The sequence below is a fragment of the Prionailurus bengalensis genome, chromosome D4 (assembly GCF_016509475.1).
Source record: "Prionailurus bengalensis isolate Pbe53 chromosome D4, Fcat_Pben_1.1_paternal_pri, whole genome shotgun sequence".
NCBI lineage: Eukaryota > Metazoa > Chordata > Mammalia > Carnivora > Felidae > Prionailurus > Prionailurus bengalensis.
The window spans coordinates 69,789,797-69,813,605 of NC_057359.1; the positions used below are offsets into that span (position 1 = coordinate 69,789,797).

Sequence of the window (23,809 nt, forward strand, 5' to 3'; positions counted from 1 at the left end):
TTCAATATAATGAATAGAGAACAAAGGTCCATCAACTTAAATAACATGGTAAGCAACTCATTTAACAGAGTACTATGTAGCAATTCAAGAATGAGGCAGATCTATGAGTACTAATATGAGTAGACAGACAAGATATGCTGTTGAATAAGAGAAGAAGAAGCCATAGACTGGTATGGACAGTATGATATCTTATATGTAAAAAAACAAAAACAAAACAAAAACAAAACAAAAAAACTGTACATATTCTAAGGGTATATATATGTATACACACACACACACACACACACACACACACACACACACACACATGGTACAGACATAGAAAAGATTTAGACCAATGTATAAGAAACTGATAACACTGTTCACCTCCAAGGGAGGGATGGTCAAGGGGACTTCAGACTGTGAAATGTTTTAATATTTTTACTCAAAAAATCTTATATTACTTAAGAAATTTAAAATAACTTGAAATAATACAGCCCCTAGGTATATGATAATAGCACAAAGGATGGGGTAAAGGAAAAAATATCTTGTTGTAAGGTTCTTACACTATACATGAAGTGGTATAATATTATTTGAAGATGAGTATTTTTTTGAAGATGAATATTTTAAAATGTGTAAATTAAAGATGAATATTTTAAATCTTATGCTATGCAGTGTAAAAAAAAATTAAAAGAGGTTTAACAAGACAAGACTTAAGAGAAAACAGAGTCATAAATAATCCAAAAGCAAGTTGGCAAAGGAGGAGAAAGGAACAAAGAACAAACGGAACAAAGAGTAAACAGCTGACAGGATGGTAGATTTAAATATAACCATATCGGGAGCATGGGTGGCTCCATCAGTTAAGCATCAACTCTTGGTTCAGCTCAGGTCATGATCTCATGGTTCTTGAGTTAGAGCACCACGTGGGGCTCCAAGTGTGGAGCCTGATTGGGATTCTCTCTCTCTCTCTCTCTCTCTCTCTCTCTCTCTCTCTCTCTCTCTCTGTTTCTCTCTCTCTACCCCTCTCTCTACCCCTCCCCCTCTCACAAAATAAATAAGCTTAATTTTTTTTTTCAACGTTTATTTATTTTTGGGACAGAGAGAGACAGTGCATGAACGGGGGAGGGGCAGAGAGAGAGGGAGACACAGAATCGGAAACTGGCTCCGGGCTCTGAGCCATCAGCTCAGAGCCCGACGCGGGGCTCAAACTCCCGGACCGCGAGATCGTGACCTGGCTGAAGTCGGACGCTTAACCGACTGCGCCACCCAGGCGCCCCAATTTTTTTTAATAAAAAATAAAATAAATACATAAATAAAACCATATCAATAATAGCAATGTTAAATGGTCTATGCACCTCAATTAAAAGACAGGGATTGTAAGATTGGATAAAAAAGCAAGACACCATGATACGTGGTGTACAAGAAATTTACCTTCAAGATGAAGACATAACTAGGTTAAAAGTTTAAAAGAAGCAAAAAGATATACCATGCAAACACTAATGCAAAGAAAGCTGGGGTGCCTTTGTAAAGATCAGACAAAGTGCACTTCAGAACAGGAGTATTACCACATATAGAGAGTCATTAGATAATAATAAAGGATACAATTCACCAGCAAGACGTAAGAATCCTAAATGTATTATATCTAACAGTGGAGCTTCAGCTGACATTAAGCAAAAATTGACGGAGCCCAGAGGAGACACAAATAACTCCACGACTAGAGTTGGACACTTCAACAATGCTCCCTCAGTAATAAAGGAAGTGGAAAAAAAATTAGGAAGGACACAGAAGACACGAAAAACACTATAAACTAACTTGACCTAATGTTTATTGAGAACTCTATCCAATAAACAGCAGAATACATATTCTTTCCAAGTACACATGAAACAGTCACCAAGATAGAACATACACTATTCATAAAACAAACCTCAAGTTTAAAATATTGAAATTATACAAAGTATGTTCTCACCATAATGGAATTAAATTAGAAATCAAAATAGAAAAGTATTTGGAAAAATCCCAAAATTTGAAAATTAAAAACATACTTCTAAATTACTCAAAGAAAAAGCCAAATAAGAAATTTAAAAAATAGGGGCACCTAGGTGGCTCAGTCGGTTCGGTGTCCAACTGTTGATTTCAGCTCAGGTCATGATCTCACGGTTCATGGGTTCAAGCTCCATGGGGGACTCCTTCCTGATGTACTAACAGCATGGAGCCTGCTTGGGATTCTCTCTTTCTTGGTTTCTCTCTGCCCCTCCCCCACTCCCACACTTGCATTCTTGTACTCACTCACTCTGAAAAATTAACTTTGAAAAAAAGAAATTTAAATAACAATCTCAATTGAAAATAAAAACGACGTATCAAAATTTATGGGCTACAGATAAATCAGAATATATAGGGAGATTTGTAACATTAAACATGTATAATGAAAATAGCCATGCAAACATGGTAAACATTCCTAAAACCCACCAGACTTTCTCTAAGAAGTGTGGCAAATGCCAACAAAATAACACAGTACAAGAAAGGCAAGGATTGTCACGTGTCCAGGGGAAGCAGTGCTAGGACAGGAGGCAAAGTGACTGTGGCAAGCAGAGTAAGCCAATTTTCCACAAAAAGGTTAACACTACAAAGAAGATTATACTGAGGCTAGAATGCACTGAGCCCAGCTATGGATCTAAAAGAAAGCTGGCTATTAGGAACTGCAGGCATTTTGAACTAGGAAGAGATAACAAGAGAAAAAGCTAAATGATCATTATTATAAAGACAATACAATCTTGAGGTTATGTTCACTTAAAAAAAATTATATTAAGGGAAAAATGGTCTCAAATTAGTGATCTAATAAGTATTACCTGAAAAAATAGGAAAAGGAAAGAGAAGGAAGCAAACAGAAGGAAGAACATAATAAAAATATGAGCAGAAATCTATCAAATAAAAAACAAAAATAAGAAAATCAAAGAAACCAAAAGCTATTTCTCTGCAAAGAAAATGACAATAAACCTCTAGTCAGCTTGATCACAAAAGACACAATTACCAAAATCAAAAATGAAATAAGGAACATCACCAGATCTACTAACATTAAAAGAAAAATAAGGAAATATTATGAACTATGACAATAAATTCAACTTATATGAAATAGGCAAATTCCTTTAAAAAAAACAATAAAGCCTATGACCTACTGTAGTAGACAGTGAGAATTCTAGTATTTATCTTCCTAAGGCGCTCCAAGTAGAAAAATCATAATGAGTAAAGATGTGGAAACACTGAAAAAAAACAGGTGTTTATTACCGGAGTAAAAAATGCAGAGTAGAGAGTAACAAAAGAAGCTAAAAAAGTAGAGATCAGCAAATAGAGGATAAGTTAGAAACCGAGATTAGCTAAGAGGCTACTGCATAGTTTGGTGACAGATGATGAGGGTCTGAACTACCAGGGGGGGAGTAAGAACTGAAAGGAGATTAAAATCTGAGAAATATTTAGCAGATAGTTGCTAAATATTGGTGACTAATCGTGGGAAGAATGAAGGAGGTGGAGCATAGAAAGGCTCACCTGTTTCTGGTGTGGTGACCAGGTGCTACCAATTGATACTGGGACTAGGATAGCAAGGGCGGTGATGGCAGAGGAAGATGATAAGCTAAATTTATGGATTTTAGGTGTGGGGCACCTGTGGGAAACCAAGGTGGGGAATGTTTAGCAAGCAGCGGGATGTATAAATTTGAAGCAAAAGGGAAAAGTCAGCATTGAAATAACTTACTTGATGGGTAGATATCTCACCTAAGGAGACCATAAGAAAAGAAGAGAAATGGCTCAAGGGTAGAATCCTGGATTAGAAAATCATCTGAAATTCACAGGGCGCCTGGGTGGCTCAGTTGGTTGAGCAACCGACTTGGGCTCAGGTCATGATCTCACCGTTCATCAGTCTGATCCCCACATCCAGCTCTGTGCTGACAGCTCAGAGCCTGGAGCCTGCTTCAGATTCTGTGTTTCCCTCTCTCTCTGCCCCTCCCCAGTTTGTGCTCTCTCCCTCTCAAAAATACATAAACATTAAAAAAAAAAGAAAAGAAAAAGAAAAAATCATCTTAACTTCTGGAAAAGCTTTGTGATTTTTTGGAACAACAGTTCAGAACCAAGTGCAATTATGCACAAAATGTATAATATCAAAAACTTAGAACAAACCTGAATATCAAAGAAAAAATAGAAAGGCTGAGCTAATATGGAACATATTTAAAATGATGTTTACGAACAGTATATAACAATGCCGAAATTGCTTACGATAAAACGTTAAATGTTTTCCCACCTTTCACAAATAATATACGTATGTATATTATTTAAACACTGAAAATAGGCATAGCAAAGTCTGGAAAGAAATGCAACACGTGTTAGCATTAAATGTTTGGGGTCGAGCCTACGAGCACGGCTATTACGGGGTAATCCGTATCTTGTAAACTTGCTAGATAACACTCATGCAAGAAAACCTGTCCAAAAGAAGAAACGCAGCGTTTGCTCCCATCTCTGGCGACGACCATCACACCCGGAGACCCCGACGCTGAGGGCCCCCCCACCAAAGCAAAGCTGGAGTAGAAGCCTACCTGAGTCGTGAAGGCAACTCCACGCGCTGTGCTGGAGGCCTGCGCCGCTCCGTAGGACCTGGGACTCCAGAGTCTGCACGGGCTTCCGTCTCTGCCACTCAGGGGTGACCTCGTGCCTCCACCGTCAGGCTGTGCTGAGGGCCTTCCCCTGGTCGCTCTCAGGAGCCATCGCCCGGCCTTGCTGGAGGCGCCCGGGCCTTCCTGGCAGCTTCCCAGAAAACAGTTTCCAGCGCTGGCCCGGCACCCTCGGTGGATACTGGTCGTGGGGGAGCGTGAGACGCTGGCCTCGCCAAGCCCCCGCGGCAGCTGCAGCACAGTCTGTGGGCCAGCCGGAACCCGGCGTTGAAAAGAGGCTCTCCGGCCCCTTCCACTTCTTCCACTCCTGCGGCGGCCTCACTAGGCGGGTGTGCGTAGCACTCCAGCCCCTGGGACCATGACACTGGGACCTGGGCCCAGGGACCTGCTGGGCAGCCAGGACAGTGCGGCCTCAACAGGCAGCAGTCGGTGAGGCTGATGGAGGTGACCTGAGCCGAGCTCCTGCAGAGAGGGCGGCAGGCGCTCAGGGCCTCTTGAGGCCTCTCCGGGCCTTCGAAGGCCGACCCGGGCCCGTGCGGCCCCAATGTAATGCCCTGCGGGCTGAGGTGAGGGACTGCTGGTGAAGCCCCGCAGGCAGAGCGGGAAGACCCCATCCTAACCCGGTCCGTGAGGGGGAAGCCCCAGCTTTTCCTTCCCGACTCAACACCCTGAAGGGAAGCCAGGCTGACCACCACCTGAAAGCGTGAAGAGAGCCCCAAGCGGGCCCCGCCCCAGACTTCAGCCCTGCCCCAGACTTCAGCCCCGCCCCTGGCGTGGCCCCGCCCCGGGATGCAGCCCCGCCCCCAGAGGCTTCCTCCAATCTCCGTCGTCAATTCCCTCACGGTTATTGACCGTTACCTGGGTGTGACACACAGGCCAGCAGTGAGGGAGAGAGAGAAGGCCCCCCAGGGAAGCTCAGAGAAGAGGGAAGGTCGCCCAGAGTTGCAACATAGTGCAACAAGAGTTGTGATGATGAAAGTGAAGACACCCATCCTTCTTTGGGAGGGTCAAGGAAGGCCTCCCGGAAGGACCCCTCCTTCACACAGCAGTAAGGAAGGAGGAAAGGAGGGTGGGATGCAACCCTTTAGAAGATCTGATGACGAAAGGCTCCCATGGGAAGGCTTGCGGTACCTTTCAGGAGCAGGCCACAGAGCAAAATGTGTTGAGGAGGTGTTGAGGAGGAGGCTTGAGGAAAATGAAGGAGGTCTGATAGAGTTTTGAGCAGTTTGAGGGGAAGGAGACTCAAGAACCAATGATGTAAACTCGACAAGGGCAGGGAGTTTTGTCTTTCTCACTGATGTGTCCCAAATGCTTGTAACAATGACTGTGATACTTTACCCAGACCCCTCTGGTTTCAATTTGGATATGGACAATGCACAGGTGATGGAGTTTTTGGAAGCAACCTACTTGCCCTTAGCCTGTGTCCCAGGACAAAGCCGCTGAAACAGCATCTCGTCCTTTGTTTCCAAGTGATGTTTTGTACTTTATTCCAGCTGGGGCAAAAACTATGGGTCTTGTTCATTAGGGTGTCACCTAAGTCCCTGGGCTGGGAGGGTGACTGCTTGGATTGATATGTCCCCAAGTCCTACCTCCTTTCTTTGATTCATGTATGTTTTGGATATCCTAAGGGCCCTCTCATCCTTTGGGGCTACATTCTTTTTCTGGCTTTTCCTTGGGGCCTGAAGCTTATGGACACAGGGCTTCTGCTGACCCAGGCTGCTCCAGAGCTGGGGATGCTTTGACCTTGACTATCTCCCTCAACTGTTTAATCCTTGAAAGAATTCCAATTCATTCCTAAATTTATCTCCATTATCATATTCCTAAAGTGGAAACTCAACTTAGAGAAGGTACCCTCCTTCTTTGGTAAGTTCTTCCTCTCTAGAACTTTCCTCCAAGGGTGGGGGAAAAGGTCTGGGGATTGGTTATCTGCATTTGGGTTGCAGGAGGAGGGCATTAGAGAGTAAATAAGAGAAAGTGGTGAGGGACAACGGTCAAACGACAGGAGAGTAGCCAACAGGGACTTGCTGTGCAGAGTAAGGACCTCAGAAGAACTAGCTACATTTCTGCTGCAGAGTCTCTGAAGGTTTGGGGATTTGTAAGTTCCTACAGACTATGCAATTTCTCTAGTTCACCTTCACATATCCAGAAGAGTCAGAGGGCTATGGAACAGCAAGTGACACTAAGGGAATCACAGAACAATGGAGTTGGTAATGTGTCCTCTGTTGTTTTAGAAATGATCCCCTCCAGGGGCGCCTGGGTGGCGCAGTTGGTTAAGCGTCCGACTTCAGCCAGGTCACGATCTCGCGGTCCGCGAGTTCGAGCCCCGCATCAGGCTCTGGGCTGATGGCTCAGAGCCTGGATCCTGTTTCCGATTCTGTGTCTCCCTCTCTCTCTGCCCCTCCCTCGTTCATGCTCTGTCTCTCTCTGTCTCAAAAATAAATAAAAAACGTTGAAAAAAAAATTTTTTTTAAAAAGAAATGATCCCCTCCTTAAGAAAGGGGCGCCTGGGTGGCTCAGCCGGTTAAGCATCTGACTTCGGCTCTGGTCATGATCTCACAGCTCGTGGGTTCGAGCCCTGCGTTGGGCTCTGTGCTGACAGCTTAGAGCCTGGAGCCTGCTTTGGATTCTGTGTCTCCCTCTCTCTCTGGCCCTCCCGTGCTCATGCTCTGTCTCTCTCTCTGTCTCAAAAATAAATAAATATTTTAAAAAGTTTTTAAAGAAATGATCCCCTCCTCTTTGTCCTCCCAAATCTGGAAATCTGTACTCTTTGTGACTTGTACCTCCAGGAGCTTCTGGACAGTAGAGCTGAGGAAAGCATGTCTACCTGCATCTACATATCTGGTTACAGGATCTACCCAGAGATAGAACCTGATGGACAAAGAGAAAAAAAACTCCTGCTGGAAATCACAGTATGAGAAGGTAGGGAGAAACAAGTCCTCAGCGGACACCTGCCACCAGAAGGTGGAAATGAGCAAGTGTTTCGAGCAATCAATGCTTGAGGTTGTTGCAACAGAAGAGGCCAGACAGAAGGGGGTTTTCTGAAGATGAGCTCTCTGGGACAGTGCTCAGTAAGACTGAAATCAAGCCAAAAACCAACACTGTTAGAGTCCAGCAATGATGGGGTAGAGACAGTTGGTGGAGGGGGCTGACAGGCAAATGAATCAGTGGGATTCATGGAGTGAATGGAATGAGGTATTGGTGAGAAATGGGAAGCTGAGGTCCTTACAAAGAGGGTAGCATCATACGAAGAGGTGGGATCTGGTTGCATAAGAGGGTCTAGTAGTTCTGTGTGTTCCAGAGGAGAGGAGGAAGGGTAAATGAGGGGAGTAGAAGACGGTCTGTTACGATTGTAGCTCCAGAGGCAAAAAGGGATCTGGTGCCCAGTGATGAGACTGAATAAGGGAGCCTGGGGTCAAATGGAAGCAGAGGGATCTTGGGGGAAAAAATGAGGAAACTGGTTTGTGGGGATGAAGGAAGGATAGTGAAAGATGAGGTGAGACCAAGGCAAGGAGGATTCCCAGGCAGAGGAGATAAAGCCATCAATGGAGTGGTAAAAGAGAGGATTGAGAATTTGGGAGAGCCTCTGGCGGCAATAATAGGGGGAAAGCAGGGATGAGGGAGTGGGGCCCACTGTGAAGGGCAGAGCACAGAGAGAAGGAAACTGGCTCTGTGGGAGCAGAGTCAGACACGAGCTAGGGAGGTGCAAGGGTTGACAGGATTCTGCAGGGTCCTGGGAAGGGAGGCTGATAAATAGGCCAGAAGCGAATGGGCTCAGAGGCACCTGGGTGGCTCAGTTGGTTAGGCGTCTCACTTTGGATCAGGTCATGATCTCACAGCTCTGTGATTTCGAGCCCCACATCAGGCTCTGTGCCACCAGCTCTGAGCCTGGAGCCTGCTTTGGATTCTGTGTCTCCCTCTCTCTCTGCCCCTTCCCTGTTCACATGCTGTCTCTCTGTCCCTCAAAAATAAAACGTTAGGGGCGCCTGGGTGGCGCAGTCGGTTAAGCGTCCGACTTCAGCCAGGTCACGATCTCACGGTCTGTGAGTTCGAGCCCCGCGTCGGGCTCTGGGCTGATGGCTCAGAGCCTGGAGCCTGTTTCCGATTCTGTGTCTCCCTCTCTCTCTGCCCCTCCCCCGTTCATGCTCTGTCTCTCTCTGTCCCAAAAATAAATAAACGTTGAAAAAAAAAAATAAAATAAAATAAAAAAAATAAAACGTTAAAAAAAAAGTTTAAAAAAACAGTGAATGGGCTCAGCCTGAAGGGCTGGTAATGGGTTTTCTGGAAGGTCTGGTAAAAGAGTGGAGGCCAGAGTTAAAGACAACTCAGGCAGAGGAGCCGAAGGAACAAAGGGGACACTGACAGAGCAGCATCTTTCACAGGCCTGCTAAAAACAGAAGGTCACCCTCCACACGGATGCCTTCCCAACCCTCCCTGCTCAGGTCTTGACCCAGCAGTTACTGACACAGAATAGGAACAAGAGGATCTGGAGAGGGTAAGGGCCCCTAAGGCATACTATCCCTACCCATTAGAACATCCTATATCCATGATACATGTACTTCCCTCACTTTGCTTTTATGAAAGACCTACGTTACTACCTGTTTTCACTACCCAAAAGAATTCCAAAGAGAATTTTTGCTTTTACCATCAAAAGGTGAAGAGTGAAAATAGCATTCAGCATTTATGTTGCAGTTATAGAGGCAGGCCACACCCCAAGCAGTAGCAGTGGCAGTGAGAGCGACCCCACCAAGTTCCTTCCCCAGGAACTACACTCAGCATCTCAGCCTCCAGCCACCAGAGCTCTGAACTATGTCTGTGAGCATCTGTGCTCTATCTCAATTTATTCTGTGCCTCTCTTAGCAAGATGTGCCCTAAGGTATCAGAAAAGCCTAAGAAGTTTTTTTTGGGGGGGGGGGGAAGGTGGGAACATTCAAAATAATTTCTAGAAATGGTAATGTTTGCTTTATGCTATTTTTTTCTTCTTTGGCTTATGAAAATTTTCATAGGAACACACTAGTTTGGGATAGTGGAGAAAGCTGTACACCTTTTATAAACCTCATCCCAAGACTTGCTTTCTCATTCTGTTCCCTGTGGGTTCCTCCTTCAGGAACAACCGCAGGCAGCACTGGGGCCCCAAAATTGCACAGCCCATCTTAAGAAGCAGGGAAACAGAAAAGAAGGGAAGAGATTAATCACTTCCAGAAAAAGTCCCATGCCACCACAGCTTCCTTCTGGCAAGTTCTACAGGCTGGTAAAACAAGAGACTGAGTTACATGTTGAGAAAGTGAAAATTAGTTTGGCCTGAGACAATGAAAATCCACCATGTCATTCATCAAGCTGGGAAAACAGACACAGAACACAGATAAAGCCAGCTGCAAAATTAGCAGAAAATTCTATTTCTCCCAAGGAAACACTGCAGCTGTAAAGTGTCCTAATGACACTCAGTAGCATGACTATTACTTTGTTACTAAGAAATCTTGCTTTCTAAAATCATAGTTTATCAGAAACTTCATTTTTGAAATAATTTCAGTAAGAACAACACATCCTGCTGTTGCCTACAGGATCTAATTCACTCTGACACAGAGCAACTGCCTTGATACCCAACCCAGGTACAGATTCAAGATAGGGGTTCAGGGGTATAACATTCTACATCTATCTTAATTTGTAGTTTCTAAGAAAAGGAGACCTTGTGTCCCATTTCACCATCCAGACCTGATGTTATCCCTTTTACAAACAGCCCTCCTTTGCTTTAACTTACCAAAATACTGTTTCATATCAATTTCAGGGGCGCCTGGGTGGCGGTTAAGCATCTGACTTCAGCTCAGGTCATGATCTCACAATTTGTGAGTTTGGGCCCCGCATCAGGCTCTGTTCTGACAGCTCAGAGCCTGGAACCTGCTTTGGATTCTGTGTCTTCTTCTCTCTCTGCCCCTTTCCACTCGTTTTCTCTCTCTCTCTCTCTCTCTCTCTCTCACTCTCAAAAATAAATAAATGTTTAAAAAAAATAAATTTCACCTAAATGCCATCCCTCCTTAAAACTGCATCATAATTTTTTCCTTTCTTGGTGGCACATGCCATGGTTCCTCTGGTATGTGACCTCCCTCGTTGCAACGAGCCAATAAACCTGACTTTGTCAACTATAAGTTTGTTCCTGGTGTCCTGATTAGGACACTTGGAGGTTCTCTTGATACTCGGTCAATACCCTCCCTACTAAGCTTTGGCCTCCTTAACTCAGTACTAATGTGCATATCTGAGACTCCTTGAATCTCAAGACATTGAAGGTCTCTTTGTCTCTGATTGTGTGATTTTACACTGAATTTAGATTCCGATATCAAAGGACCAAAGATACAACCAGTTTAATATTTGTCTGCTAGAATTTTTGGTTTCTGGTCAGACCTGAGTGTCCCCTGGTGAAGTTTGACTTTTAACACCATCTTCTGCCTTATGTTTGTCCACCAGCTTCTGTTTGTCTATGAGAACTTTCTCCAGTCTTCTCTGGGTATGAGAAATTGGCTTTGAAAGATCTCTCCACACAGAGCCAGGTGGCTGCTGATTTCCCAGGTCAGCAAGTAGAAGCAGCCTAACCTTAGGGCTGAGGACTTAAAACACAAGTGATATTTTACCTCTGAACAACAGTCAAAAAATCTCTCATGGGCTTGTCTGCTAATAAGTCTGTGCTAGCACCTGGCATAACTTCACCGAGGATAAATTAGAATTATAGTGGCCACTAGGGGAACTTTGACATGAACAGGAATGTTCATTTGAGAAATGCCTAAGGCAAAAAGGGAACAGAAACTCTCAGGAGATTGTATAACTGGTCTAAAAGAGAGAGATCACTGTGATTAATGTAGATTTCCCCTCTGTTTCCATTCTGTAGGGATTAATAAACACTGGCTTTTAATTGTATGGCTTGATAAAATTGTCAAGGGCTTGAGTTACTGTTTAAACCTATAATGACTTTCTCTTTTGGGTCTATGTATAAATGAAACAGGTTTTCCTGCATCTAAACTTTCTCTCTTCTCCTTACAGAGAAAAGATAACCTTTTTTTTTTTTAATATTTATTTATTTTTTGAGAGAGAGACAGAGCGTGAGTGGGGGAGGAGCAGAGAGAGAGGGAGACACAGAATCCAAAGCAGGCTCCAGGCTCTGTGCAATCAGCACAGAGCCCGATGCAGGGCTCAAACCCACAAACCGTGAGATCATGACCTCAGCCGAAGTCACTTAACAGACTGAGCCACCCAGGTGCCCCGAAAAGATAACCTTTTACATTGATAATTTCATATTTGTCTAAAGCTACCTCTTACTTTTTTTTTTAAGTTTATTTATTTATGAGAGAGAGAGAGAGAGAGAGAGAGAGAGAGAGAGAGAGAGAAAGCAGGGGAGGGGCAGAGAGAGAGGAGAGAGAAAAAATCCCAAGCAGGCTCCACACTGCCATCAGGGAGCCCAATGCAGGGCTCTAACTCACTAACCACAAGATCATGACCTGAGCAGAAGTCAAACATTTAACCAACTGAGCCACCCAGGCACTCCACTCACTTTGTTGTTGGTCTGTCCCTCTGTTTTTCCCTCACTTGGGAATTTTTAAAGATCAATTGCTCAGAAAAAAAAAAAAAAAAATCATGGTCATTATTTTGCATACTATATAGTCAAAAATGTCAAAGAATAAAGAAAATAAAAATGTCAGTAAACTATTTTGCATTATAAAATGTAGACAAATGTATTTAAATAGTAGCCTTCATTACTATAGCTATGAGAGAACTTAGCTTCAATGTAAGAGCTTTTAAATTTTTTTTTAAGTTTATTTATTTTTTATTTATTTTTTAATTTTTTTTTTAATGTTTATTTATTTTTGAGACAGAGAGAGACAGAGCATGAACAGGGGAGGGTCAGAGAGAGAGGGAGACACAGAATCTGAAACAGGCTCCAGGCTCTGAGCTGTCAGCACAGAGCCTGACGCGGGGCTCGAACTCACGGACCACGAGATCATGACCTGAGCCGAAGTCGGCCGTCCAACCGACTGAGCCACCCAGGCGCCCCTTAAGTTTATTTATTTTGACAGAGACAGAGTGCGAGCATGAGCTGGGGAGGGGCAGAGAGAAAGGGAGACACAGAATCCCAAACAGGCTCCAGGATCCAAGCTGTCAGCACAGAGCCTGACGCGGGGCTCGAACTCACAAACTGTGAGATCATGACCTGGACCAAAGTCAGATGCTCAACCGACTGAGCCACCCAGTTGCCCCTAATATAAGAGCTTTTAATTATGACTTTAAGATTACTTAAATTTTGTTTCATGAGTACAAAGTTTATAAAGTGTATTTTTTTAAAGTATCCTGTAATTGTCTCATAAATAAATTTTGGATAAATTAGAATGAGTTAATCATATTGATTAGAGACAATCTATGCCTATATTGCCTTGTGGGTCTTTTTTTTTTTTTAATGTTTATTTATTTTGAGAGAGAGATAGCACATGAGCAGGGAAGGGACAAAGAGAGAGGGAGAGTGAGAATCCCAATCAGGCTCCATGCTCAGCATGGATCCCAACCCGCAGCTTGATCTCACAACTCTGAGATCATGAACTCAGCCACAATCAAGAGTGGCATGCTTAACTGACTGAGCCACCCAGGCGCCCTTGCCTTGGTTTTATTATATAAAGTTATTGCCCTGGTTTTATTATATAAGATTAATGCTAAGACAGTATTCTAGTTCATATAAAACTAAGATTAAAACTTCAAGATTTAAACCTTCTAAGTTTTGTATGTTGGTTTTATGGGACAAGAAAAGAATCACGGTTGAAGCAAACTTTTCAAGATTACAAAATATAAAATTGTGTTTACGTAAAATCATAGGACAGATGTCTTTTAAAGGGTTCTGATCTTGTAAAATTCTTACAATACTATGAATCATAAGGATTTAATGTTTTAACTAAAATTATAATTTCCATATTCTTAATTAAAATGTTAAGACTTTAGAAAATGTTGAATTACTTGATATATAATATTTGGATACCTGAACAGTTTCTAAGCTTTGAAATATATATGTAATATATATAATAGTTTTAATTTATCCTTATTCACATACATTATATAAGGACTGTAGATTAATAGTATGTATAAATGTTTAAAGATTTTATTTTTTTTTAAATAATCTTTACAACCAACGTGGGGCTCAAACTCACAACCCTGAGACCGAGAATCACACACTCTACTGACTGAGCCAGCCAGGTGCCCCTTAGATAAATTATATTTTAAGATTAAAGTTAACTTTATTATACATACATATTTATGTATGTCTACATATGCATACAGAGGTACATTAATAAACTTTAATTCTATAAATGACAAAAAGATAATTTCAAGGATATATTCAATGTTAATTGATTTATTCACAGAAAAGGCTTCTAAATCTTACTGCAAATTGTAACATAGACAATACACAAAAAGAATAAAATTCGTGTTTTCTTTCCATAAAATGACCTCAGTTATTTTGTGCCTAGATAAGAGTTTTCTTTTGAATCACCAAAATATTCTATTAACTCTCTGTCCTAGCATTCTTTTGAATAATAACACAAATTTCCTTACTTTTTTAAGTTACTACGTCAGACCTCAAAGAAAGAATGCAGTCAAACCTCCGTGAGAAGGACCTTACTAGGTACTGTTAACAACTAACACAACAGGGAACCCATGCCTCCCAAGTCAAAAGGCATAAGCCACACGAAATCCCTGGGAGGCTGTCCTGAGACCTCACACAGAGAAATCTGAGGAATCATTCCAGAACAGATAACAGCAGGAAGTTGCACCTCCCACCCAAGACCATTGGGACCGCACTGGTAACCACAGGAAGTGCCACCTTCCCTCAAGATCCACCAGACAAGACCACCAGAGTCACCCGCTGCGGCGCTTTAACCGGCACGTGCTTTTGCTCTTTTCCTTTGTTCTTTCCTCTCTGCAAAGTTAAGGTTTCAGTTGTTAACACTTCTTGTCTGTTAACCAGGATACCTCCAAGGTCTTTATTTTTAATACTCTTTGTTTGTTTGTTTGTTTTTTTACCTTAGTCACTCCTCCATACGAGTCCAGTGCCCGACTACAACATGCAATTAATTACACTGTCTGTTGGGTTTGTACTTACTTTCCTTCGGTGCCATCCGACTTCCTTTGCTAGAAGTATCGTGGAATTAATCAAATGATTTCCTAGGTGATAAGACTCAACCAAGAAGGGATCTAGGGATGGACAATATTGTTATCAGGCCAAACAACTAGAATTCTAAAATTCCCTGTCATGTCATACATAGAAAGGAAGTATGGGTTCCTAAACAAAAACAATGCTCAGAAACCTTTTGTGAAATTAGCTGTTCCACGCAAATTTTCACAAAAAGAAAGCCAGTGGTGGTGGTAAAATAAGTGACAAGTAGATGTTTTGAGAAAATAGGACACAACGAGGGGGAAAAGATGGTAAGAGTTCACTGAGGGGAGATAGGCTCCAAAAAGGTACTCAGGCAAAGAGGCAACAGATGGAAATATTCCCCTGGAGAGTCCAGAGACTATATTCCCTACATTCCCTATAGGTTTCTGAGCCAGTATCAATCCCAGGCTGCACTGGGCCCTGTCACTGCATAAGTCATCCTAGGAAGAGGGATACAGGAAAGAGGGGAGAGAGATTCATCTCTGGTTCACCAGAAAAGCTCGTCCTGCGCTTCATTAGGTTCTTTCAGTCATCCTCTTCAATGTGAGAATCCAAGAGCTTGGGTTACTTGTGCTGAAGAGAGGAGCAAAGTGATATTTTAGGAGGCCGAGTGGAATGATCCTTTGGGGCAGACTCTTGGGGGACTAAGACTCTGAAAGCAACAAAATTAACACACAAGATAGAATAGGCCATGACAATAATAGGAAGGCCTTTCACAGACATTATCTCATGGGATCCTCACAACAACCCTGTGAGGTATGGAGACCAGATGATGCCTCAGAGGAGGAACCTGAACCTTGGTAAGTCAGACAGCTTGTCCAAAATCAGGATCTGGGGTTTCTGCCTCCAAAACCAGTAGTGTTTCCAATATATCTCATGTGGCCCTCCCCATGGCAGAACAGGGAATCCTTGTTGTGAACCTCCCCTCTAAGAGTTCTGTTTTCTAATGGGAATTGCTCTAAGAACTGCCATCCGCAGAGATTGTGGACCTGGGTCCTCATGGACAGGTGAGATTAAGGTTGACGATACAAAACCTTGCCTTTTAATGCTAGACCTTTGTTCCTCTTTCTGACTGTGCACTGATCTTAAGAGACTACAGTGAGTGGCTAGGACCAAATTTTCATGCTCTTCTCTCTAGATTAGCTGCAGACATTCATTATTCATTATTCACGGATAATCTGATTTTCTAAATTAATAGAGCTCTGTTAGTCACTTTAAAGTGAATAGAATATTGTCCACTTTTCCTTCTACAAAAATTTCAAAAAGGGTTTTCTGTATGTCAATCTCAACTATTTTTCAGTCCCTATCCTCTTCAGATAAAGGACACAAATTGCCCAGAACAGAAAGCTCATGTGTATTCCTTCACATCGGACTTGACCCTGATGACAGAGCTTGGGTTCCAGCATCTGATTTGAGGCTTTCAAAGGCGAGGAGCACTGTTCTCCATATCAGCCCCAACACAAAGGGAGGCCCTGGCCCAGAGATACCGGAGTTGGAATCACGACTGATGAATAGAGTTGAGGGACTCTGTCCTCCACAGGTACCCCGAACTCTCTTCATAAGCCAGTCTATGGCAGGTGACTCACTGTTATCAGGGTTCTATAGGAGCCCTCTATCATCCCAGATAGAGGGACTGTGAGCTTCAGATATAAACCCCAGTTCCCACTCCTATGCCTGTCCTGTGCTCTGTGATTACATTCTAGCCTTTCCTGAGAGTTTCCATCTCAGGTGGCTCTCTGTATCAACATAATTGGTGTAGAAAAGTAGGAAGAGGAGAAGATTCCTCTCTGCTGGGGGCTGGCCCTAAGGTTCCTTTGCCATATTGATGTGTCTGTTTTTCCTAAATGGTGGTAAAATTTGCTTCCTCTGTAAATAGTAGAGGAATAGAAAAAGGAATCCCATACTCACAGAAAATATAAAATGGAACTAGTGCCCCAACGCTCATTGAGAAAGTATCTGAAAGCAGAGTTTATCTGAAGTGCACAGAAGCCTCAAACAACTGAGCGCTGAGAAAATGTACTGTAGACTAGAGTTCTAGGTCCCCACCATGGAGTTATGGAAAAGTGACAGTGTTTTCGATGTGGGAGAGGGTCCTTAAAGAGGAAGGTGAATCCACAATCCCTCTCCACAGCATCCAGCCTAGTAGAACCCTTCACTCCTCCCCGGCCTTCTAGATCCTTCCATCCTTCTCTGGGCCTTAGTATTTTTCCAACTCCATCCTTTTTTCATATCACAGATATACTTATGCCTCCTACAACCCAGATATTATCTGAGTTGTCCCCCTTGGTCACTTCAGCTTTGATCCTACCAATTACCAATTATATAGCCTTTGAAAATGTGAAGTTGTTCCAGGAGTTTTTACTAACTCCCAGGAATTTACATTCTCATGATTTCCTGTTCTCAATTCCAGATTCCTAGCCAGCATTAATCCAGACATAGGATACAACTCCGCCTTTATGTTTACCCAAAAGTGTCCACTTTCACATAAAGCATTAGTGAGCAATGTAGCCTTTACAAAATGATGATGAAGAGGACTGGGGCAGACCTCACCCCTGGCAAACAATTTTAAAATCCCAACTGCTATAAACACTGACTTATTTCCTTACCTGAAACAGTCTTAGCCCGGGGCACCTAGTCCTTTCCTACCCATGTGATGAGGCTTTGCCAAAACTGGCAGCAAAAACAAGAACGAAGGATAGATCCTCAGTTAACAGTGCTACTGGGATACTGTTGCTTTTAGGTACTTTCAGTGAACAGAGAAAGTAAAAGAATCTAAACCTTGAGTTCGTATTAATATATCAAATTTAACACAGGATTTTTACTTTAATTTCTTACATGTATCTCCTTTCTCCCACAATGAAAAGTTTGGATCTTAACATTAACATTCTTATTTGTCCTTTCCTAATATATAAATTATATATTTCAAAATTATCATACAAATATTACGCCTAATAATAAAACTATTGCATGAAGTTTGAAATTATTTGCAATTCTTTTTTCATTAGAATATACCTCACCAGGAATGTATACCAGAAGAACATGTTCCAGAATGACTAGAAATAATTCTTTCCTCTGTATGGTTATGTAACCAATTTGATAAAGAGTTAAGGTTATTAATTTCAATTAATTTTCAATTTTAGGGTTAGCATTCTTTTTCCTGCTGATTTTAGTCTTCAGAAAAAAACAAAACGTTTACATAGTTCAAAAGTCAAAAGTAAACTATACTTAGAGAAGTCTCACTTCCAACCCTTTCCTTTGATTCATCAACCAACACATACAGATGATAACATAGCTTGGATTTCTTCCCTCAGGATGTAGAAGGGATATGAAGAAAGGCAAGAGAAGAAAGTAGAAAGACTATGGTTCAAATCCCCTACTGTTTGAAGGTGGGCATTTCCTAGGCCTTTGAGACTTGATTTCTTCACATGAAAATGGGAAATGCAATACCCATCTCCTAGAAATAATCTACAGATTAGATGAGGTAACATGTGAAATGCCTGGTCCACAGTAAATGCTCAAAACGTGAGAGCACTACTCAGTATAAAAAGATCAATGGGACTTTGAAATGTTAGACCAACTTGTCACCTAATTTTGGCATCTTTTAAAAATCCTTCTACATAATATAGAAATCATAATAATGTATGCTAACAGTCTGGAACAGAGGTCAAAAGACTAAACAAAAACCTGTATTTGAAGAGAAATAAAAGTAAATTTTTTTTTTTCCAAAACAAAAACACCAGACTTGTCTGGATGGCAGTGGTGAGGTAGACTAACAAGAAAACACATAAAAAGAAAACTCAGACTATGACTATGTTAGGGACTGAATATTTGTGTCCCTCTCAAAATTTATGCCAAAACCTTACCCACCCTGCAGTGTATAGTATTAGGAAGTAGGGCCTTCAGGGGGTAAAGAGGATTAGATGAAGTCATCAGGGTACAGCCCTCATCCGAACCCAAACCCTAACCCTAACCCTAACCCTAACCCTAACCCTAACCCTAACCAGAGCTTACTTCTGGTCTCTTTTCCCCCATGTGAGGACACAGCTGGAAGAGAGCCCTCTATGAACCAGGAAGCAGGCTCTGACCAGGCACCCAATCTGCTAGCACCTTGATCTTGGACTTCCCAGCCTCTAGAACTGGGAGAAATAAATGTTGTTTAAGCCACCCAGGCTATGGTCTTTGTGTTACAATAGCCCAAACAGACTTAAGGCTTTTTGAAATAACAATACAGAAGCCAAACAAACATCTGTGATAGCACTACATGAAAGGGAAATAAAATCCTTAGAAAATGAAAAACTCAGACTGCTTCAAAAAATGAAACCACACTCTAGGCTGTCTGTCTATAAACTACATGCCTAAAATAGAGACTCAGAAAAATTGGAAAAGCCAAGAGACCTCATAAAAACAATAAAAGAATAAAAGCAGCTTAGTAAAAAAAAAAAAAAAACTTCACAAAGTCATGAGTTTCTAAAATTCTACTTAGGGACTTAAAGGAGAGAAAATTTATTTTTGGAGAGGAAGATACACGTTATTTTAGGATGGAAAGATACAAGATTATGAAGATATCTGTTTTCCCTAAATCTATATATCATTACAATTATAATGAAAACACCAACATGATTTGTGGCGGTTTGGGTCAAATATTACCAAAATTAATATAAAAAGAAGAAAGTCATAATACAGTCGGAGATATTCTGAAAAATAATAGTAATAAAGGGGGAGGGTGAAAGTGGCCCAAAGATATTAAAACATTTTAATAAAGTTAAAGTAAATAAAGCAGTATGGGGATGCCTGGGTGGCTCAGGCAGTTGAGCGTCCAACTCTTGATCTCGGCTCAGGTCATGGTCCTGTGGTTTGTGGGATTGAGCCCTATGTCGGGCTCTGAGCAGACAGCATGGAGCCTGCTCGGGATTCTCTCTCTTCCTCACTCTCTGCCCCTCCCCCATGTTTGCTTTCTCTCGAAAATAAATAAACATTTTTAAAAATTAATTAATTAAAAAGTATGGTATTGACACAAATGTACAGGAATGTGGATGTGAATGGTCCATAAATTACCCCAAATGTGTATGGAAATTTAGCATCTTATAAAGGTGGTATGGCAAATCAGGGAGAAAAGATGGGATATTCAACAAAGTTGGGGCAATTGCTTAGCTGTTTGGGTGGAAAAACTGGCTATAACTCTCGCCTTAAATAAGCATATATTTTTTTAAACATAAAAAGCTCTGTAAGATTATCATCTTGGAATGGGAAAAGCATTACTATGTTTGAAAAAAATATTTTTTATCTTTATTTATTTTTGAGAGAGAGAGAGAGAGAGCCGTGGAGGGGGACACAGGATCCAAAGTGGGCTCTGCACTGAGAACAGAGAGCCCAATGAGGGGCTTGAACTCGCAAACAGTGAGATCATGACCTGAGGTGAAGTCAGACACTTAACCAACTGACCGACCCAGGTGCCCCGAAAAGCATATTTTAAAAAGCATAATAGTAGAGGATGGTTTTTATAATAAATCCAAAGAACACATAAATGTATAAATTCCACAGCATAAGCATTCTCATCCCTTCACACTCCGTGGAAGCGGGCACAGGTAACAATTAGGTGCATCTGGAAAGGCATTTTAAAGCATAACCTGAAACCCAGAAATCTTAAAGAGAAAAGACTGATTTGTGGTTCAATATAAACGGGTTTAATATTTCTGTATTAAAACAAAAGGTAAAAACACAGTGAAAAGCAAATGACACACTGGGAAAAATCAGAGCTCAAATGATAAAGAATATATTTTATGCCATATTCTTACAAACCAATCAGTAAAAGGATTAATTCACAGGAGTTCACACAGAACTATATACGAAAAGCTCTTCAACTCATTTGTGAAACATAAAATCCAACAATGAGGGTATCTTTTCCTCCCATGAGAATAGCAAAAGTAATGGAAATTTAAACCAACATATTTTTCCGTACCTGCATTAAAATAATACTGGAACCTGCATATTTTCTATTGCTATGTTAAACAATATTGAGAACAAGCAAAACTAATGTAGCTATTCATTCCAGGAAATGCTTTACTCCTAAAGATTACAATACAAAACAACTAAAATTATTTACTCTTCAGGACTAACTATTGTTCATCAAGTCTTGCTGCAAGATCTTCACTTTGTTTTGTCCACTGATCCAAAGCTATTACATCACAAACTAAACAATCCCAATTTCCCACCTTGCAAGATCTGGCTAAGTTTGTTCTTCCCTGGGTACTTTCTCACAGCCCTAGAGGTAGTGGCTGCTCCCTACATTTGCTATTTCTATATTCTTTAGAATTCTCTTTCTTATCTGTTAATCACCTTTTACTCATTAACAGTTCTTTACAAGTTCTTTGTAAATTTGTTCAAATTACCAGTGTGACTTAAGCTCCTAACTACATGCCAACTGGTGTGCCTACAAACCACGCAGATGAGGGCCAATATTTGTTTGTTATGCTACCCTAACAAATTATCACCAATGTAGGAACTTAAAACAGCACAAATGTATTACCTTATAGGTCTGCAGGTCAGGCGTCCAGTACGGATCTCACACTAGACTAACTGAAGTGTCATGAGGCTACATTTCTCTCTGGAGGCTTTAGCTCAAAATCTGTTTCCTGTTCATTGGGTTTTGGACATAATTCAGCTAGTTCCTTGTGGTTGTAGTACTGAGGTACCCATTTCTTTGCCGGCTATCAACTGAGAATCATTCCCAGCGTCCAGGGGCTATCACATTCCTTGGCTTGGGGCCCCCTTCCTCCATCTTCAAAACCAGTAATGGAGGGCTCAGCTCTTCCCTCCCTTTTTCTCTATCTGATCTATCTTATCTCTCTAACCCAGCCAGTAAAAGTTCTCCATATTAGTGATTCTGTGATTGGATTGGACCCACCCAGCTAATCCAGGATAATCTCCCCATCTTTTATTTTTATTTTTTTATTACTTATTATTTTTTGTTTTATAAAGCATGAGCAGAGGAGAGGGGCAGAGAGAGAGAGGGAGAGAAAGAATCTCAGCAGGCTCCATGCTCAGCATGGAGTCCAATGTGGGGCATGATCCCATGACCCTGGAATCATGACCTGAGCTGAAATCAAGAGTTGGATGTTCAACTGACTTAGCCTCACAGGTGCTCCTCTGCATCTTTTAATCACATCTGTAAATCTCTTCTATCATGTAAGGTGATAGTCACAGATTCTTGGAATTAGGGCGTGGACATCTTTGGGAAGACCATTATTCTGCCTATCACATTCAAAATTTAATTCATCTCCCCATCTCAAAACCAACTTTTCTTCTTGTGTTCCCTACCTTAGCACCAATATGCACCCAGCGGCCAAGTCAGAAATCTGTATTTATCTCCATAACCTGCACTCGTCTCTCCTTCTCTATTGTGACTACCTTTGTGTTACTACCCTCATTCATCTATGAGTTACATCAACAACCTCCTGCTTCCAACAGTCTCCCTGAGTCCAGACTTGTTTTCTGAGAATTCATTCACATTGCAACCAGAGGGCTCAAAGTAGTTAGCTCAGGCTACTATAACAAAACCTCATAGACTGGATGGCTTAACCGAGAGAAATGTAGTTCTCAGAGTTATGGAGGCTAGAAGTGGAGATGCCAGCATGGTTGGTTTCTGGTGAGAACTCTTTCCCTGGCTTGTAGAAGTCCATCATCTTTTTTTTTTTTTTTTTAACATTTATTCATTTTTGAAAGGCAGAGAGAGACAGAGTGCAAATGGGGGAGGGGCAGAGAGACAGGGAGACACAGAAACAGAACAGGCCCAGGCTCTGAGCTATCAGCACAGAGCCCGACGCAGGGCTCGAACTCACGGACCGCGAGATCATGAGCTGAGCTGAAGTCGGCCACATAACAGAGTGAGCCACACGGGTGCCCCAATAGAAGGCCACCATCTTGCTGTGTCCTCACATGATAGAAAGAGAGAGTAAGAGCAAGCTGTCTGGGGTCTTTTCTTATATGCACACTTATCCCATCATAAGGGCCCCATGACATCAAGACCTCACCAAAAACCTAATTCCTAATTATCTCCCAAAGGCCTCATCTCCAAATCAAGGGTTAGGGCTTCGAAATATGAATTTGGGGGAGGGACACAATTCAGTTGATAACAGAGCTTTTCCCCAAAAAGCAAATACCTTTCTTACAATCTTTCTATGCCCCCCTGTGCTTTTAGCATAAAGTCCAATTCGCTTGACTTTCAAGATCCTGTATCATCTGTCTCTACCCACCCCATCTTACACCAGTCCCTCACATACTCTAGTTAACTGACCTTCTCTGCCACCTGGAATGTGTTGCATTCTTTCTTGCCTCTGGGCCTCTGCTTTTGGTGCTCCCCTCTGCCTGTTTTGGCTAGATCCCAATTTTTTGCTTCTCCAGGGAGGCTTCTCTGACAGTCTGGGCAGTTCCTGGTCTAGGTCTGGTGCTCCTCCAAGGTATTCCCATTGCACCGTGTATTTCCACTTGCCCCACTGCCTGTTATTCTCTGCCTTTCCTATTAGCTATCAGCTCCAAAAAAGAGGTATTATCTTTTTTGTTCAACATTATACTCCAAATGTCTAGCTCATGAATTTGTATATGGTAGCATATAATACATGTTTGTGTATATTTGGACGGATGGATGGATGGATGGATGGACGGACGGATGGATGGAAAGGTGGATGGATAAACGTGCTGAATTTGAGGTAACTGTTGGGAATCCAGGTAGGGCCATCCAGTAGACAGGTACATGGACATGGAGTTCAGGAGAGAAGTCCAGGCTACAGAGAAGCCAAGTTCATCCAAGAACACATCATCAGCTTTCTCTTAGAAATGTATACTTTGAAAAGAGTCAAGAGTACTATGCCAGATCCTAGTTTCAAGGGTATTTATCTTTATCGCCTGGGATAATCTTTCTTACCACAGCCTCCTGGTATTCATGGTCCTGAATGTATTACTAAACACGAGCTGTTTCCCAGCTACCTTACTGTAACATTAC

General features: G+C 41.9%; 1 long non-coding RNA gene across 1 annotated transcript; it reads left to right on the plus strand.

The window, feature by feature from the left end:
• Window positions 1-7,313: 7,313 nt before the first annotated feature.
• On the plus strand, window positions 7,314-14,739 carry LOC122474582. Its single transcript, XR_006294947.1, has 2 exons — window positions 7,314-7,553; window positions 14,220-14,739. It is a non-coding gene; the product is annotated as an uncharacterized LOC122474582 (long non-coding RNA).
• Window positions 14,740-23,809: the final 9,070 nt, after the last annotated feature.